At 38.3% G+C, this 18,557-nt stretch overlaps 1 protein-coding gene across 11 annotated transcripts in view; it reads left to right on the top strand.

Annotated features, from left to right (window-relative positions):
• CCSER2 (coiled-coil serine rich protein 2) overlaps nucleotides 1-18,557 on the top strand; it is a 172,155-nt gene that overhangs the window by 55,499 nt on the left and 98,099 nt on the right. For 2 of the 11 annotated variants that reach the window (XM_070616411.1, XM_070616430.1), the window contains exon 1: nucleotides 3,498-3,593. The exons of the other annotated variants lie outside the window; for them this stretch is intronic. The gene's annotated coding sequence lies outside the window, so the exon portion shown is untranslated. Of the gene's footprint in view, nucleotides 1-3,497; nucleotides 3,594-18,557 lie in introns of those variants that run through there. 11 annotated transcript variants of the gene reach the window in all.

Here is an 18,557-nt window from a genome sequence, read left to right as displayed (position 1 = left end):
TTTAAAGAATAAAATTGTAAATTGTAAGCACAGTTTAGCCAAACTCATTTTTTCAGTTTAAGTTAATCTAAACTGATGGTATAGTTATTCAAGGAGCCTTCACTAATGACTGTTCACTAATTTAATGATGTAGTGCTAGAGCTAGTCATAAATTTTCTTATTTGGAGATATTTGAATATTTTTACTCTCAACGTTTGATATAATAACTGGGAATAATTTGTAGCAGGTTATATATGTGTACTTGTATTTTCTGTAAATTGACAGAATTTAAAGACAACTCATTTCTAAGAAAGGCAATTAAAGACTAATAGGATGGTGAAATCATTGGCTTTGTTAGATTTTAGATATTTTCAACTCTGTTTTCTAGGAAAAATTGTTTATAGACCCTGACTTGAAAATAGTGTCCAGTACTGTCAGTTAAGTACATATAATGTTAGATTAGCACTGTGTAGATTGCAAAGTATGATAGACTCTTTATTTACTAACAGTGTACATGATAAATGCATCTGTTTGATGTTATTGATTGCCTTACATCAATAGCTGCTTAAAATAATTACAGATCTAGATTCCTTCCCACTGAGGGATAAAGCGTTCTTTTCTTTTTTTGTCTTGTTCCTATAGACTTTTTACTCGTTTGATCATTTTAGTTGTCTCACATTTCCATTGTGTTTCTGTTGGGATGTGAGGATCATGACTGCTCAGAATGCTAGATGTGGCTGCCCTATGATTTACCATAAAAGGAGTATGGGATTACTTTATAACACCCAGCTTTTGTTTTCCTGGATATTGGACAGATATGCACTCTGTGACAGTCAGTTTGTACATTTATTCTGAATTTTTGTTATAGATAATATTAGTTACACTTAATCACAGTGGAGAATATATACTCTTCCCCCCACCCCCTCGCCCCCATTATTCAGTTTTATGAGATTTTGCTTTTGCTTCTGCTTCCATCCATTTGGCCTTTTACAAATGTTTGGCAAAGCTGTAGCGTCTTTTTATTCTTTGCTGAGGAAGATTTGCCCTCAGCTAACATCTGTGGCAGTCTGCCTCCAGTGTGTGTGTGGCTCACCACCACAGCACGGCTGATGAGTGGTGTAGGTCTGTGCCTGGGATCTGAACCCGAGCATCTGGGCCACCTAAGTGGAGCTGCACACTTAACCACTACGCCACAGGGCCCCAGTAGTGTCTTCTATAGGCAGAAAAATTAGATGCCATCACGTCAAGGACATAGAGATCGTTTGGTCTTCTCTACTCATTTCATAGATGAAGATACTGAGGCCTAGAAAGGTTAAGTCACAAAATCACTTATGAGACACAGAAGAGTTCAGACTTGGAATCTCTGGCTCCCATGTCATTGTCTCTGCTGTACCACGTGTCAGCGTGGATTCATGCTGGTTTCTTCCTTAGGGTGGAGAAGTACCTGTTTACTGCTGTCCTCTGTTTTCTGTTTGCTATCAGATGGCAGCCTTTTGGAAAATGGTTCGTTTGCAGTCTTATTGGAGAATGCCTCTTTTGAAAATCAAAACGTTTAGATTATCTGCTTCCCCTCTTGTTCATCTCTTCACCTCACTATAGAAGAAGGGGAGAGTGAAAGGGGAAAGGGCTAATATAGGAGGACTTGCTCTCTATATTTCTTCTTTTTGGTTCATTCATTTGTTCAGCTTGTATTTTTTAATCCCCACTGTGTGCTACTGCTACTCTATTTACTGAGAAATACATATGAAGAAAGAGACAGTTGCTTCTTAGCAGAAACTCATGATCCAAATTCAGAGAGGAGACATACTCATTTCTGACCATTAAAGGAAGGTTCAGTGTGTGTTTCTAATGAACAATATATGCCAACCCATTTTGAGTCCAGAGTTTGGGGACATTTGTATGGTATTTCAAGAAAGACTTCTTTATGAGTTTAAAATGAAGAGAGAAATTATTTTTTGCATTTGTTTAATTTCTATCTCCTGTTTCTTTGAGATGTATTAACAGCAGCCAGCAAGCTACAGCCTGCAGGCTGCCCACCTGTTTTTGTAAATAAGGTTTTGTTGGAAGGCGGCTGTGCCGCCTCATTTACATATAGTTTCTGGCTGTTTTCATGCTGCTGTGGCAAGATTGAGTAGTTACAACAGAGGCTGTGTTGCCTACAAACCTAAAATATTTACTCTTTGGCCTTTAAGAAAAAGCTTGCTGATCCCTGAATTAGAACACTGCAGATAATTTTAAAGATTCAGGAATTAACTTTTTAAGCCAAATATAAGTCTGTGTAAACTTTTTAGGCATTGAATTTTCTCGTTATTGTCATTCCTAGTGCCATTCTTCCTCTGGGCCCAAGTGGGAGGCATCCATCAATCCATTCAGTGTATTTGAGCCAGTGGTATGTGCAAGGCACTGAGGATGGTAGTGATGAGACAGCTACAGGTTCTGTTTTAGTGGGATTTATGTTATAACGAGGAAGTTGAAATATTTAGCTAGCTCATTAACTATTATCTTCAGTTTATAAGTGAGGAAAGTGCTACAGAAGAAAATTACGAAGTGTGAAAGAATATTATTGGAAAACCTGGTCTGGTGTGGATGTTGGGTAAGCCTTTTTTAGGAAACAATATTTAGGCTAAGTTGGTCCAGGAATACAGTAGGTAAAAAGAGTGTGTGTAATTGGAAGGATGTTACATGTTCTAGTGAACGGTGTGTGAGAAGGCCTTGAGGCAGGATGGGATCATGGAGCGTTTGAGGAGCTATGAAGAGGCCAGGATACCCTGAGCACTGACACAGAGGAGCAGTGCAGGAGAGGAGCCCTTAGTGCAGAGCTTTTATGGGCTCGAAGGATTGGGGTTTTTATACTAAAAATTGAAGGGGAGCTGTTGGAGGATTTTAAGCTGGAAAGGGACGTAATTCGATTTACATTTTTAAAATGCTCTGTATAAAGATTCAGTTAACAAGAAAGCTAGACAGGAAGCTCCCATTGAAGTGAGAGGTGGTAGTGGCTGGGGCTAAGACGGTGGCAGAATGGAGATCTAGAGGGGTGGGCAGTTTTGAAAGTGGGTTTAGAGAGTACAATTGGCAAAATTCCATTATTCATTGACTTTCTCCCTTTCGGAAGTTATGACTAGTATTGTTTCTGTTCATTCTGCCGAGCTCATCCTAAATTGCTGGTTTGACTTGTTATTTTCCCATTCCTTGTGCTGTCAAATCTAAACTCCTTTGGTTGGCTCTCCATGATCTGTTCTTGCCTTACACTGGTCTCTAGTTGCTTTGAATCTGCAGTTCCTACCACGTATTTTGAAGGTAGTTGCTATTTCATTCTCTCTCCTTACTCTCTTAGGCTTCTGGCACTAAGTAAGGACTCGCTATATACTTGTTGAAATAGGTGCCATGGTGACATGCCGTTTAATTCAAAATAAGTACAAACTCTTAAGCTAAAGGTAGTGTTTAATATGTTCAATATTTTTCCATACACATTGTGACATAGCCTCTTTACAAAGGAAGTTTCTAAGGTACCACGTGTCATAATAGCATGCTGCAAAGTAACTAAAAATATGACATTAGCAGAGATGTGATAGTGGAGGGACGGCTTACAGAAACTTGAGACTGTGCTAATATAGGTAAATGAAAATCTCAACCTGATGTTGATGCTTTGGCTGTGCTCTGATACAGAATACAGAATGTGAAGGCATAGAAGGAATCTGATTCAATTCTATTATTTTACAGATAAAGGGACAGAATGAGATGAGGAAACTAAAGTTTTCTTAATTCACTTTTTTTTTTGCCAGACTAATGAGGTTTTCATGTGCATTTAATTATTAGCACAGCTTCTTTTTGGTCTGTTAATATAACTCTTATATTGGAAAAAAGTTTATCAAATATAGCTTTTGTGACCCTTTAAACATACCATTTTTCTTCACTCTATATTGTTTCTTGTAGATGAAATATATTACCATATGAAGTTCAATTCAGTGATTAGTTATTGAGCTTCTATTATGAGCTTCTATTTATTGAGCATTCTATTCTGTTATGTCCCAGGCATACTGTTATGTGCTAAAATACTGATATAGATAAGGCGATGTTTATCCTTAATGAATTCAAAGTCTAGTATGATAGGCAGATGTATTATAAATAGATTTTCATAGTATAGTTTTTTAAGTCGTATCATGCATGCTATGATTAGTAAGTGCATGGTCTGAAAATAACACAAACTGGGTTTAACTGTGAGTGTGTGTGTATGTGTGTTCAGAAGGTTTTGAAGAGGAACTGATATTTGAGTTGAGTTTCTAAGAGTATAAAGTTGACCAACTGGTCAAGGAAAAGAGAGGGTGAGCATTTTAGCCATAGGGAACAGCATGTACAGTGGCATGGAAGTCTCATAAAATTAGGATGTACGAGAGGAATACCAGCACGACTAAGAGTACCAAGTGTGAGGTGGAGAGTAGCTGGAAATGAAGCCAGGGAATTAAGAAGATGGATGGAAGAAAAATCTTGTATGTCAAACTGAAAAGACAAATGATGTTTACAAATCAGATTTTTAAAATAGTATAAGATAGATATTATTTAAATATTATGTCAGTATCTGTACCTCAGATCTTCATACACACTTCCGGTCTATGTATGGAACCATGAGCAGAATATTATTTTCTGAGTTTTTCTTCTTTCATAAAAATGGAGTTATTGGACTATCTAAACTCCTAGGTTAGAGCCTATGTTTCAAAGAAAAAGTTAGTGAAGTTAAAAGTAATTTGTTCACCACCAAGTCCCTTTTACCTAGCATAGGACCTGGCATAGAGTAGATGCATAATTAGTAATGCTTATGAAGAAAATATTGAATTATCTGACTTGGTTCAGATAGATATGAACTAGTTTTGGTTACTGAAGGCTCTGAGGCTCAGAAGTTAAGTGCCTTTCATTCACTAATTGGATTAATTTTAGGACTTGTTGCAGTTGTGGTTCTGGCCTGGATGAGTAAATATTTTCCAGCTCAGGCTGTTCTGTTTTATCGTCCTGTGGTGATCAGAACAGAAGCCAGAATGTGTTGCCTTTAGGCTCGTCAGTTTTTAGTGGCATTTAGGTGGTAGCGCTCCAATCTTCTCCCTTTCCTGGTTGTAGGAGTCAGGCAGCCTGGATTTGCAGAAGCTGTCAACTTGATAGCTTAAGTTGGGTTGCATGGAGGCACAGGGGAAAAGCTGGTCTGTGGAAACTTTCTACCTTTTGGTATATGATGAAGTAGAAAATAGCGTGAGAACATCAGACTAACCATCAGGAAGCCTGTGTTTCCGCCTTAGCTCCAGCAGTAGGGTTTCATATGATATAACCTACGAGTGCTCGTCATCCTAAGAGGTTGCATCAAGTGATTTGAGACTTTTCCTAGCTTTGAAATTCTAATTTTTTTTCTTCCTTTGGGATTTACTGTCCCTTTTCTTGTTTTCAGTTCTGGAAGAAATAGGGATATTTGTTTTGAAAATTCCCTCTGCTTGAAAAATTTTAGTTTCCTAAATATGTCTATTTGTTTTGAAAGCTGTTTATTAGTGGTTAAAAGATTTTCTTGCCAACCTGAAGGTGACAAATGAGAATGTTTTACCTGCCCACAAAGTAGGATATATGATGTAGCTTGATTTTTTCTTTTTTAGCTTTTTGTTTCAAAATAATTTTATACTGACAGAGAAATTTTTAAAAATACAAGGAGTTCCAGTCTACTCTTTACTCATTGTCTCCTAATGTTGACATATAACGTATCCATAGTACAGTTGTCAAAACCAGGAAATTAAGTTGACACAATACTAGTTAATCTGCAGACTTTACTTGGGTTTTGCCAGTTTTCCCATTAATGTCTTTCATCCAGTCCAGAATCCAGTCCAGGATCCCACATTGTATTTGGTTGTCCTGTCTCCTTAGGCTCCTCCTGTCTGACAGTTCTCAGTCTTTCTTGCTCTTTCATAATCTTGATACTTTTGAAGAGTACTGGCGAGTTGTTTTGTAGAATAATCTTCATTGTGGGTTTATGTAGTGTTTTCTCATAGTTAGATTGTGATTATGTATTTTTGGCAAGAAAGCCACAAAGATGATGTTCCATCCTTTTCAGTACATCATATCAGGAGTACGGGATTTCAGTATATATTTGTTACTGATGATGTTAACTTTGGTTGCTTGACCAAGGTAGTATCTGCCAGGTTTCTTTACTGCAAAGTTACTGTATTTCCCTTTGTTATTAATAAGTGTCTTGTGGACAGATATTTTGACTATGCGAACATTCTATTTTTTATAGTTTTGCCTATTAATTTTAGCATCTGTTGATTCTTTGTTAATTGGAATTCTATAAGTAGGAGCTGTCCCTTCCATTTATTTATTTATTTATTTATTTATTTAATTTATATCAGTGTGGGCTCATGGATATTTATTCCACATGTATAATCCATTATTATCTTTATTTGTTCCAAGTGTTCCAGATTTGGTCATTGGGAGCTCCTTCCGTTTGATTCCTATGCCTTTCTGGCATACCCCCATTATTTTCTGGCCTTACAGATGTTATGGGCTCATCTTGTCTTTTTCCTACCCCAGCCTTGGGATCAACATTTCTCCCAGGAAGAACTTTATTGGAAAATGATATTTAGAACTCAAGATCTGGGGGCTAGGTGTGCTTGTTGCTAGTGAGGTGTAATTGCTTTTAGGCATCATAACAGACAGAGCTAGAAACTGTGTGTATATGCAAATCTACAGTCATGCGTCACTTAGCAACGGGGATATGTTCTGAGAAAAGGGTCGTTAAGGGATTCCGTTATTGTGTGAACATAACACAGTGCACTTACACAAACCTACGTGGTATAGCCTACTACACACCTAGGCTATAAGGTCCTACTCTTATGGGACCACCGTAGTGTATGTGGTTTGTTGTTGACGGAAACAGCGTTATGCAGTACATGACTGTGTATTTATGTATCCATTTGTTAATACGTTAAAGGCTGGGAGTTCATACTGATGCCTTTGCTTCCAGTCTAGTACAACAGAATTTATTCTGGCCTTTCGCCTTTTCTTATTTTTAACTCTGTTCTCAGGAAGTGAGAAACTTAGCTCTTGTTAATCACTGTATATCTACTTAGTTGTTCAATCCTAGTGAGTGTATATATATATATATATATATATAAATATAAATATTACATATATTAAGTGTATATATAGACACAGACACAGTTTCAGAATTGCTAACCCATACCCCATGAAAAATAAATTTACTAACTTGCAATGTTTTTGTACCATTCTTTTTTAACTTCAGCTTTACAGTATACAAAGTACTGTTCTGGGTTTACTTAGGTTAGTTCTTTTAGTTCTCATCCCCTTCAGTGCGGGTCGTTACTCATTTGTAACCCTGGTAGGTTCATTTGTTAGTTTGTATTTCATTTTGAGATCACCTCCCTCCACATCATAGTCATTTAAGTTATTTAATTACTTCATATCACTTTATGGAGCTCTTCCTCATTGTTTCTTTTTACCACTGTGTACTACTTTATTTTGAAGATATATATTGTTTATTCAATTAGTCTCCTAACAGTGAGCATTAAGAGTATTTCAATATTGTGCAATTATAAACTACCGTATCGATTATCCCAGTGCATATTTATTTTCATATTTTAAATAAAAGAAAGCTTCTTAGCGCCTTACCTATGTCCATACCAGCTCCTATTCAGTTGTTAAATTTTTTTGCATGTGAAATTGCTCTTCAGTATTACAATATGATGGTTGTTATTCCTGATATTCTGTTTTCCTAGAACATTCCACTCATCTTCTACTCTTATCCAAAACTTACTGGCAAATCTTAAATGCTATAATTAATAAATCTATAGGGTTAGTAGAATGTACTCATAAATTTCATCTCGTGATATTTTTATTACTGCCACCTCATTCCCCCACCAAAAAACATATAGTGTCCTTAAGAGGTGAAGTTCTACAGTGTAACAAAACAAAAGGAAATGCTTTTTTTTCATATTTCTGAAACTCCATTTGATGTAATGTGCAGAGAGTCTGAGGCTCAGCTAAAACGGGACTCACTCTTGCACTATAACTTGACTGGTTTAAGGACAAAAAATTGAATCTAAAAAAAGGAAGTTGAGGCTACTGAAGGAATTGTACATTCATTCTATCATCCAACAAAAGGATACACTAAACCGCTAGTGCACTTGGCGTTTTGATTTATTAAACATTGTTGTGATTTTGTTAAATCACTGTTGGTTGAGTAGAGCCCTAGGGTGCTGGATGTTGAGCTGAGACTCAACAAAAGACCACAAGAGAAATTGAGAGAGAGGAGTTTACTACTCACAGGTCCTGGAGGAGGTACAGGGCACACCTCGGGCGGCCACACAGGGAGGTCAGGGCAGGGTGCAGGCAGAGAGAGAGACAGGACCTGGGTGCTCGCCCTTTTTATTGTCTGTGGGTGGAGTGCTTTGGGCTTCCTGGGCTAAGGCTGGATTGGTAAATTCAAACCAAAAAGAGTGGGGTTTTGGTAAGCTCCACAGGGCTTTTATCTAAGAGGCGCACCAGGAGAAGGTGCTGGGAGGCAGGGAACCTACGTTTACCTGTGACTCTGGGCTGTTACCTAGGCTCGTACTTGTAGGAGGGGTTCCTGTCAGTTCAAGGCTCTCGCAGGTGGCCTGGCCAAACCAAAGGGATGCTGAGGCAGCGGTACCCTGGAGAGCGTAGCTATGCTCTCGAGAGACATACGTGTTAACTGACATCTGCCACCCACCGTTCTAATCAGTGTGGCTAAAGTTACTCATCTGAAACCTGTAAAGGCTTAAGTCAAGACACTTAAAAAGGTTTGAATGAAGTCAAGCAGGAGCTGACTTGGACTTGCTGATGAGATTCGCAACATGTTACAAGACTGGCCGGGCAGGGAGAGTTTGCCTGCAGCCTCTGGAACCCACGCAAGCTCTCACACTGACTCCTCTCTCCTTCCTTTTCAGGTGCGCGCGTGTTGGCCTAGCTCTCAGTCCACTGGGAAGGTCCACAGAAAGGAGGGAACAAATATTTAAAGCATAGAAATTGCAGACATTAGGAATAGGATTGGATTTAAAACAGAAGAAACAGAAATGTCTAATTATAGAATTTAAGGAAACAGGATATATTAGTTTTCTCTTGCTACTAACAATAACAGGTTGTCACAAACCTAGTGTCTTAAAACAGCAGAGATTTATCATCACCTCATTCTGTGGGCTAGCAGTCAGTCCAGGGCTCCGCCGGCTGAAATCAAGGTGTCTGCAGGGCTGCGTTCCTTTTTGGAGGCTTTGGGGAGAATCCGTGTTCTTACCTTTTCCAGTTTCTGGCATCTGCCCTTGAACTGTGGCCCCCTTCCTTCATCTTTAAAGCCAGCAACACTGCATCTCTTTGACCATTCTCTGCCTCCCCTCTGCCTCCCTCTTGCGTTCCAAGGAATGATTGCATTGGGCCCACCCAGCTAATCCAGGATAATATCCCTGTTTGAAAATCAGCTGACTGGCAACCATAAGTCCATCTGCAACCTTAATTCCCCCTTTGCCGTGTAACTGAACATGTTCATAGGTTCCAGGGGTTATTCGGCTTTTCAGGAAAATTGTTCCATTTCTCTGGAATTCTTATTTATATTGTAGTAGAATTCTTAAAGTATTTTGTGAAAAATCATAATTTCGGCATGGAGACCCCAGAATAAAACAGTAAGTAGTCGTTTTTTCCTCTGGAGCTCTTAGATTTGTGACCTTATGTACTGTGTTTATATTTTTAAGGTGTTCCTGGGTGTTACGATGGTAGTTTTGTTCCTATGAAGAATGGAGGAAAATCTAAGATAATCATTTCTTGAGAGCAGAAGAGAAATTTATAAAGAATTGAGCTACAGCTGAAGTCTTCCCTTTCTAGTTAGAATTCACAAGAAATACAATGATGAACAGCCTCTTTTTTTTTTTGAGTAAGATTTTGTTTCCTAGCGTATTCTTTGTAAAGAATTTGTGTGGACACGTCAACAGAGCCCTGTTGTTCTGTTCTCCTGGTCTGGAAACCAGCTCTATTTTAAGGAAATTTCTTGGGTATAATGCTTGTATTGTGGTGATGTTCTATAAGCTTATTTAGACTTGGTCACTCTCCCCATGTCTGGCCATTTGAGGTTTCCTTAGGGTTAGACTAACTGCCTCAGCCCTTTTCCTAGGAACAGTCTTGTAGCAATACTCTAGCTGAAATTTCTCTGGGCAGTGTGTTTGGCTGTTGTGATGGGAGGTGAAGCAAGGAGGGACCCTGTATTAGAAGTTACTGGAGCTAAGTGTTAGTCTGAATTTATTTATTTTCACTCAGTAAATATGTTTTGAGTACCTACTAGGTAATGATTGTAAACAGGATAATAGCATTTTTAAGTCCTTCTTAAACGAGGAATTTACTCTATTATCCTTTTCAAATCTGGACATTTTTCGCTGTTTTCTTTTTTATTATTATATCCCCTCCACTGTTTCTGTGCCCTTTTCCTAGAACTTCTAATAGTTGGATATTATATCTCACATGAGCCTTTTTTCTCTCCTGTCTTCTGTTCATTCTTCTTTTTTTAACCTTTGTTCCTTTGTTCTTCTACTTTTTTCTTTTTGTCCCTTGTCTTTTTGAGATATTATTCCTAGAGTTTTTTCTGGCCCTTTCTGTTAAATTTTTAAATCAGGCAATTACTTAACTCTTTATGGAAAATTTTAAACATATTCAGACCTAGAGAGAAAAGCCATGGGGGTTCACTATACCAGTTCCTTCACTTCAACAGTGATCGAATTGTGGCCTGTTGTTTTCACTTATATCCCTGTTGACCCACTCCCCTTTCCCAACTGGGATTAATTTGAGCATCATCATCATTTAAATGTAACATAAAAATATTTATATGTAAATATGTACTTAAACATTTGTATGTAGATATTTATGAATGTCTTACTAATGGATAAGGATTCTTGTTAAGACATAACTACAGTTTCATTATTGTACCTCTAAAAAAATTAAGAATAATTTCTTGATATCCTTAAGGACCCAGTAAATGTTTAATTTTTTTAGTGAACTTTTATTTTAGAATAGTTTAAGATTTACAGAATTATTGCAAAGATAGTGTAGAGAGTTCCTGTGCACCCCACACCCAATTTCCCTTATTATTAGCATATTATATTAATATGGTACATTTGTCACATTAATAAGCCAGTATTGATGTCTTATTATGTAAATAGTCCATATTATTCAGATACTCTCAGTTTCCCCCTTTTTCTGTCCCAGGATCCCATCCGGGATGCTGTATTGTGCTTAGTAGCCATGTCTAGGCTCCTCTTGGTTGTGACAGTGTCTCATGCTTCCCTTGTTTTCAATGGCCTTGACAGTTTTGAGGAGTATTAGTCAAGTATTTTGTAGAATGTTGCCCAGCTGGGATTTGTCTGGTGTTTTTCTTGTGATTAGATTGGCATGATGTGTTTTTGGAAGGACGACTGTGGAGGGGAAGTGCATGCTCATCGCGTCGTATCAAGGGTACCTTACTGTGCATATGACTTAACACCATTGATGTTAGCCCTGCTTGCCTGGCTTGAGATACTGTTTGTCAGCTTTCTCCACAGGAAAGTGGCTTTTTTCCCCTCTCTTTCCGTACTGTACTCTTTGGAAAAAATGACTATGGGCAGCCCACACTGAAGGACTGGCTAGTTATGCTCCACCTCCTTAAGGGCAGAGTATCTGCATTAATTATTTAGATTTCTACTGCAAGACTGAAAAGCATTTGTCTCTTTTCCCTCATTTAATTATCTATCCAATCATTTCTTTATATCAGTATGGACTTACCTATTTTTATACTTTTGGTTCTGATTCATACTCCCATCATTGTGTTTTTTTGTTTTGTTTTTGAGCATTTTCTTTTCAGCTTTCTGGCACTGCAAGATGCTGCAGGCTCATCTTGTATATTTCCTGCCTCAGTCCTAGAGTCTCAGACCTTAGCCATTTTTCCAAAGAGCCTTGGTTCTTTTAGTTGGAGAACAGAGTTAGAAACCAAAACGTGGATGCGAAGTATGCTTCTAGGCTATGTCAGCTGACAGAGCAAGGAGATATATGTGTATATACACATATCTATAAATATTTCTGTTTTTAGCCATCTGTATTTTAAGCTAAACATGAGTTCATATACTGATGTCTCCAACTCTTATCCATTACCACGTGCATCCTTCTTGCTTTTTCCCCTTATTTATAACCTCCCACTCTTAACAGTGAGACACCCGCTGTTTACCATCAGGCATCCAATTATGTAATTCTTCAGTTCCAGTATACATGTCTAGTCACTTCAGAATTGTTAATTTGTGCCCCGCCAGGAAGCAGCTTTATCAACTAGAGGACAGTGCCTGTATAGGATCCATTGCCTTTAGTCTTACAGACTCCATTCCTTTCCAGAATTACTTGGGACAGCACTTTATTCCCCTCACCCCCTTTAAGTGAGGTGGTTTCATAAATTTGTAATGCATTTAGATTTTTGTTACATTCTGCATTCCATCTAGGGGCCCTGACTTCCTAAAAGATTTTTAAAAATTTACGTGCATTAAGGTTCACTCTTTGTGCGGTAGGGTTCAGTGGATTTTGAAAAATGCTTAATGTCTTGTATTCATCATTACAATATCATGAAGAATAGTTTCACCATGCTAAATCGTCCCTTGTTCATTTTTTCTTTCACAGATCATGCTGTTGGTGTTGTAGTTAAAAAACCCAAGGTCATGCAGTACTTCTACTTTGTTTACTTCAATAAATTTTATAGTCTTGCATTTTACATTTTGATCTGTGATCCATTTTGAGTTAATTTTTGTGTAACAACTGTGTTTGGGTTAATTTTTCTGCATATAATTTTGTCAAAACTTCCAGCACTCTTTGTTGAAAAAGACTGTCCTTTCTGCCTTGAATTGCCTTTGCTCCTGTGTCAGGATCAGTTGAGTGTATTTTGTATGGGTCTACTTATGAACTCTGCATTCTGTTCTACTGATGTATGTTCTGTTCTTTCACCAATAGCATGGTGCGTTGTTACTGTCTTGTTTTGTCTTATAGTAAGTCTGTGTTGTATAATAGAGATCAGTTATTTTGTCCCTAGTTCCTACATGGGAGCCTCTATATCTTAGGAATTTCCTAAGTGTTTTGTTCATGGTGGTCCCTAATAGTTTATGCTAAAAAGGTGACTTAGGATGAGGGTAGGCCATGCAAGAAAAACCAAATGTGTGATTAGAGGGTTGGGGTGTTAAGCCGTGTGATGTTTGTCTGACCTGTGGGGAGCAGAGAAGTGGGCTGGAGACTGAGTTCAGGCATGTGGCCAGTGATTCAATCAATCATGTGTATGTAATGAAACTCCCATAAAAACTCTGGATGTTGAATCCCAGGTGAGCGTCTCAGGCTAACAATCCTCTGCTTATTGTTACTCATCAGTGTGCCAAAGAGGTGATGTGCTCTGACTCCACAGGGAGAGAACACAGAAGCTTTGCATGTGGGACCATCCCAGACCTTGTCCTGTGTGTCTCTTCTTTTGGCTGGCATGATTTATATCTTTTTTGCTGTAATAAAATTGTGGTCATAAAGTGTAGTGCTTTCCTGAGTTCTGTTATAGTGAATTGTTGAACCTGAAGGAGTGGTGGGAACCTCAGAAATGCAAGGCCTGAGAACCCCTGAGGTTTGGCTGGTGGTGTCTGAATTAAGGTCAGTCTTGTGGAAGACTGTGCCCTTAACCTATGAAGTTTGTCCTAACTCTGGATAGTCAGAATCAAAAGTCATTGTAGTCGGTGACATAAAAAATGGAATTTGCTAGATAAAGCTTGACCTGCTGAAACTTATGGTTTAGAAAGAGAAAGGATGAAAGGGCAGGGGGTGAGGAATTTCTGATTCTTGGCTGGCTATCTAGTCACTCATGATACGAAACTGTAACTGTGCTGTGATCCATTACTAAAGGCAAAAGTTATGGAATGGAATTTAGAAATGGTGGTAGATCCAACACCCCATTGGATGGCTCTCTGGATACATAAGGAAATGTAGAATATTAACAAACTGAATATACAATCCTTAATATAAATCCTATATTAAGAAACAAACTGAATGTGGAAACCAAAGGATTACCTGTTACTTGTGACAGTTAAAACGAAAGTAGCAGAGCATGCTGGGGCTGATCCTGATGCTGGGCCAAGCTTAGATTTCGGTCAGTCTGAGCTACCACTGTAGCCTTAAAGCCACCCCCAATAGGAAAGATTCTAGGACAGTAGACAGTACTGTCATGGCCTCTGGTTACCAGGAAGGTAGTCCAATTGGAGGGAGGGCATACCCTAGAAACTACTGAAACCAGGGGTTCCAGTGCCAAGGAGTTGTCTCATTTCATGGATTGGTATCCTCAGCTTCCTGAAGAACCTTTTCTAAAGTGGATTGTGAGAGCGACTCATTTAGGGGCAGTATTTTTGGTATTGAATGCTGCAGAGAGGAGAGAATGTTTGGGTTGGTATAGGATCCACAGCTCACCATACAGCAATCACAGATGCCTTTACACAGCAGGTTATTCCCAAGGGAGCAGGTAGCCTGGTGAACTGGATAAGGGCTGCTGTGAAGTTTGTTTACCTGAGAAGAAGGACTGTCTTTCTCCTATAAGTGCCGAGTGGAACACCTCAGATGAAGTGCTGTACACTTTATAGCAAGCCATGCTGGGTTAACCTTATGATGATGGGGGTGTTCACCTACCGAATATGCCTCTTAACCAGGTCATGTAACTGCTGTGATTAGGGGGACCCCTTTTACATGGGCACCCCACGTCACTATACTGCTGTAGAACCAGGCAACTGTCCGAGAAACCTTATCATATTTGCTGTCTCAGTTTCCCTTATAGGTGTTAAAGATGCTAACAAAATTAAAGTCATTAACAAGAAAAAGGAGAAAGACGGAAGGGAAGAGCCAAGGGACTCATCCCATCAGGGGTCGATGTTTATTAAGAAATGAGACGAATATATCAGACCTTGATCAGGTTGAAACAAAGGTGTTAATGCAGCCCAACTGAAGATTGTGGCTACCAGTGGCAGCCAGTGCTGGTTCCATGACATTAAAGGGCCCTAAGCAGCTCCTCTTTATTTACCCCAATTTGGAGGAATTTAAAAAGCTAAAAGGTGAAGCTGAAAATGAAGAACCTGGCTTGGAATCAACCTGGGACAGTGTTCCGGTAGCTTAATCAAAATGAAGATCGACAGAAGGGCCAGGGTCCCCTAGCTCTTACCACTTCCCCTCTGGGGACCTAAAGTCTTATGTACACGTGTAGGTAAAATGGTCACCAGCTAGAGAAGAGACCTTGCTGGCACTCCTTGACACAGGAGCCCTAGCTACTTTCCTGTCAAGACCTGTTGATGGTGTCCTAACTGGGGCCACTTTTAGAGTGGAGTATCGTAATGCAAGAGTTGATGGGCTCAAGGTGAAGGCTCAGATGGAAATTGGAATGTTTAAGTGGCTTTATGTGAAGTGGTTGGTCTCCTCTGCCTGAATGTTTTATGGAAAAGGGTAGTGTGTCCTACCTACTGGTGTGAAACCAGAACCACGAGGTGAAGTCTTAATGGAGGGAAGCTGATGTTAGGAATGCAAGGGTTGATGGGGTTATTGTCCTTTGAAGGTCTCAGAATAAGAGTCCACCACCAATAATAGAATTCCTGAAGACAGCTTTTGAGGATTTTTTTTCCTAGTTAAAATAGTTTCTCTCTGAATGATTACTCCATGAACTTGATACACAGTTGGGTTTGTGTATATCATTTTACTTTTGATTTTTAGGGATTCATTTAAGCATTATTTATAATAGTAGAAGATTGGAAACAACCCAAACATCCAAATAATATTCATATTACATAAGAATAGCATATTAGGGACTGGCTCCGTGGCCGAGTGGTTAAGTTAATGTGCTCTGCTTCGGCAACCCAGGGTTTTGCTGGTTGGGATCCTGGGCGCAGACATGGCACTGCTCATCAGGCCACACTGAGGTGGCGTCCCACATGCCACAACTAGAAGGACCCACAACTAAAATATACAACTATGTACTGGGGGGATTTGGGGAGAAAAAGCGAAAAAAAAATTGCATATTATAGAGGCTAATTAGGGGAAGGGGTATGAATATAAGGATTTTTGTTTAAATTAAAAAATTTTTTTTAGTAAGCAAATATGAATATATTTACTTCCCCTCAGTTTCTAAGCATATGTTTATGCTTTTACGGTTACAAATAATTCTTTAATAAATAGCCCAGCCTTGTCGTTTTGTGTTTTGGGGATAGACATTTTCAAGAGCTCTTTTTTTTCTTTGAGTGAAATTCATAGAACATAAAATTAACCATTTTAAAGTGAACATTTTAGTGGCATCTAGTACATTTGCAATATTGTGCAGCCGCTACCCCTGTCTAGTTCCAAAACATTTCCATCATCCCAAAGTAAACCTCATACCCGTTGAGTAGTTCCTCCACATCTGCACCCCCCCCCCCCCCCCAGCCTCTGGAAACCACTAATCTGCTCCCTATCTGGATGGATGTACCTATTTTGGATATTCAGTATAAATGGAATCATATAATATGTGACCGTTTGTGTCTGGCTTTTTTTACTTACCATGTTTTTGAAGTTCATCCACATTATAGCTTGTATCAGTAGTCCATTCCTTTCTAAAGCTGAATAATATTCCATCATCTATACATCCATTCATCCGTTGATCATATGGGTTGTGTCTCCCTTTTGTATTGTGAATAATGCTGCTTTGAACATGCATGTACATGTTTGAGTACCTGCTTTAAATTTCTGAAGGATGTATACCTTGCAGTGAAATTGCTGGGTAATATAGTAATTGGTATGTTTAACTTTTTGAGGAACTGCCAAGCTGTTCTCCACAGCAGCTGAATCATTTTACGTTCCACCAGCAACGTGTAAGTCTTGCAATTTTTATACATCCTTGAGAACACTGATTATTTTCTGTTTTTTATTATAGTCATCCTACTGATGTTAAGTGATATTTTATTGTGGTTTTGATTTACATTTCCCAAATGAATAATGATGCTGAGCATCTTTTCATGTGCTTGTTGGCTGTTTGTATATCTTTTTCAGAGAAATGTCTATCAAGTCCTTTGCCCATTTTTTAGTTGGGTTGTGTTTTTATGTCTTCTGGATATTAGACTCTTAGCACATAGATGATTTGCAAATATTTTCTCTCATTCTGTAGATTATGTTTTCACTTTATTGATAATGTCCTTTGATGTGCAGTTTTTAATTTTGAAGAAATCTAATTAATTTTTTCATTGCTTATGCTCTTGATGTCATATCCAAGAATTCGCTGCCAAATGCAAAGTCACTAAGATTTTCCCCTATGTTTTCTTCTAAAAATTTTGTGGTTTTAGTTCTTATATTTAGGTTGTTGATCCACTTCTTGTTAGTTTTAGTTTATGTTGTGAAGTAATGGTCCAGCTTCATTCTTTTGCATGTGGATATCCAATTCTCTCAGCATCCTTTGTTGAAGAGACGATTCTTTCCTTATGAATGATATTGGCACCCTTGTCAACAATCAGTTGGCCATAGATGTATACATTTATTTCTGTTCTGTCAATTCTGTTCCATTGATTTGCATGTCTGTGCTTTTGCCAGTGGCTCACTGTTTGATCACTATAGGTAATCTGTAATCACATGATTTTGATGACTTGACCACAAAGGTAAGTTTTGAAATCAAGAAGTATGAGTCCTCCAAATTTGTTGTTCTTTTTCAGTACTGTTTTTGGTATTTGGGGCCCCGTACTCTTCCAGTTAAATTTTGGAATGAGCTTTTCCATTTCTGCAAAAAAGACCATTTGCGTTTTGATAGAGATTGTAATGAAAATATAGATCACTTTGGGTGGTAGGCATCTTAATAATATTAATTCTTCCAATCTATGAACGCAAAATGTTCTTTTCATTTGTTTAGGTCTTCTTTAGTTTCTTTCAGCAGTTTTGTGGTTTTCAGTGTATAAGTGTTTTACCTTCTTAGTTGAATTTATTCTAGGTACTTTATTCTTTTGGATGCTGTTATAAATGGAATTGTTTCCTTAATTCCTTTTGGATTGTTTCTTTTGTTGTATAGAAAGACAGCTGATTTTTGTGCGTTGATATTGTACCCTGCAACTCTGCTCAATTTGTTTATTATTAGCTCTACTAGTTCTTTTGTGGGTTCTTTGGAATTTTCTGTATATATAGGATCATTTCATCTGTGAAAAGAGAGAGTGTTATTTCTTCCTTTGCAGGTCAGATACCTTTTATTTCATTTTCCTGTGTAACTGCTCTGGCTAGAACTTCCAATACCTTGTTGAATAGCAGTGGGGAAAGCGTGCATCCTTGTTTTGTTTCTGATCTTAGGGAAAAAACTCTCAGTCTTTTGACCATTGAACATGTTAGGTCTGAGTTTTTCATAAATGCCCTCTGTCATGTAGAGAAAGTTCCAGTCTATTGCTAGTTTTCTGAGTGTTTTATAATCAAAGGATGTTCAAATTTATCAAATTTTCTGCATCAGTTGAGATGATGATGTGACTTTTTTCTTTCATTCTATTAATGTAGTGTTTAACATTGATTTTTCATAT

Source organism: Equus przewalskii, chromosome 1 (genome assembly GCF_037783145.1).
Source record: "Equus przewalskii isolate Varuska chromosome 1, EquPr2, whole genome shotgun sequence".
Lineage (NCBI taxonomy): Eukaryota > Metazoa > Chordata > Mammalia > Perissodactyla > Equidae > Equus > Equus przewalskii.
This window is presented reverse-complemented; position numbering and strand designations above follow the sequence as displayed.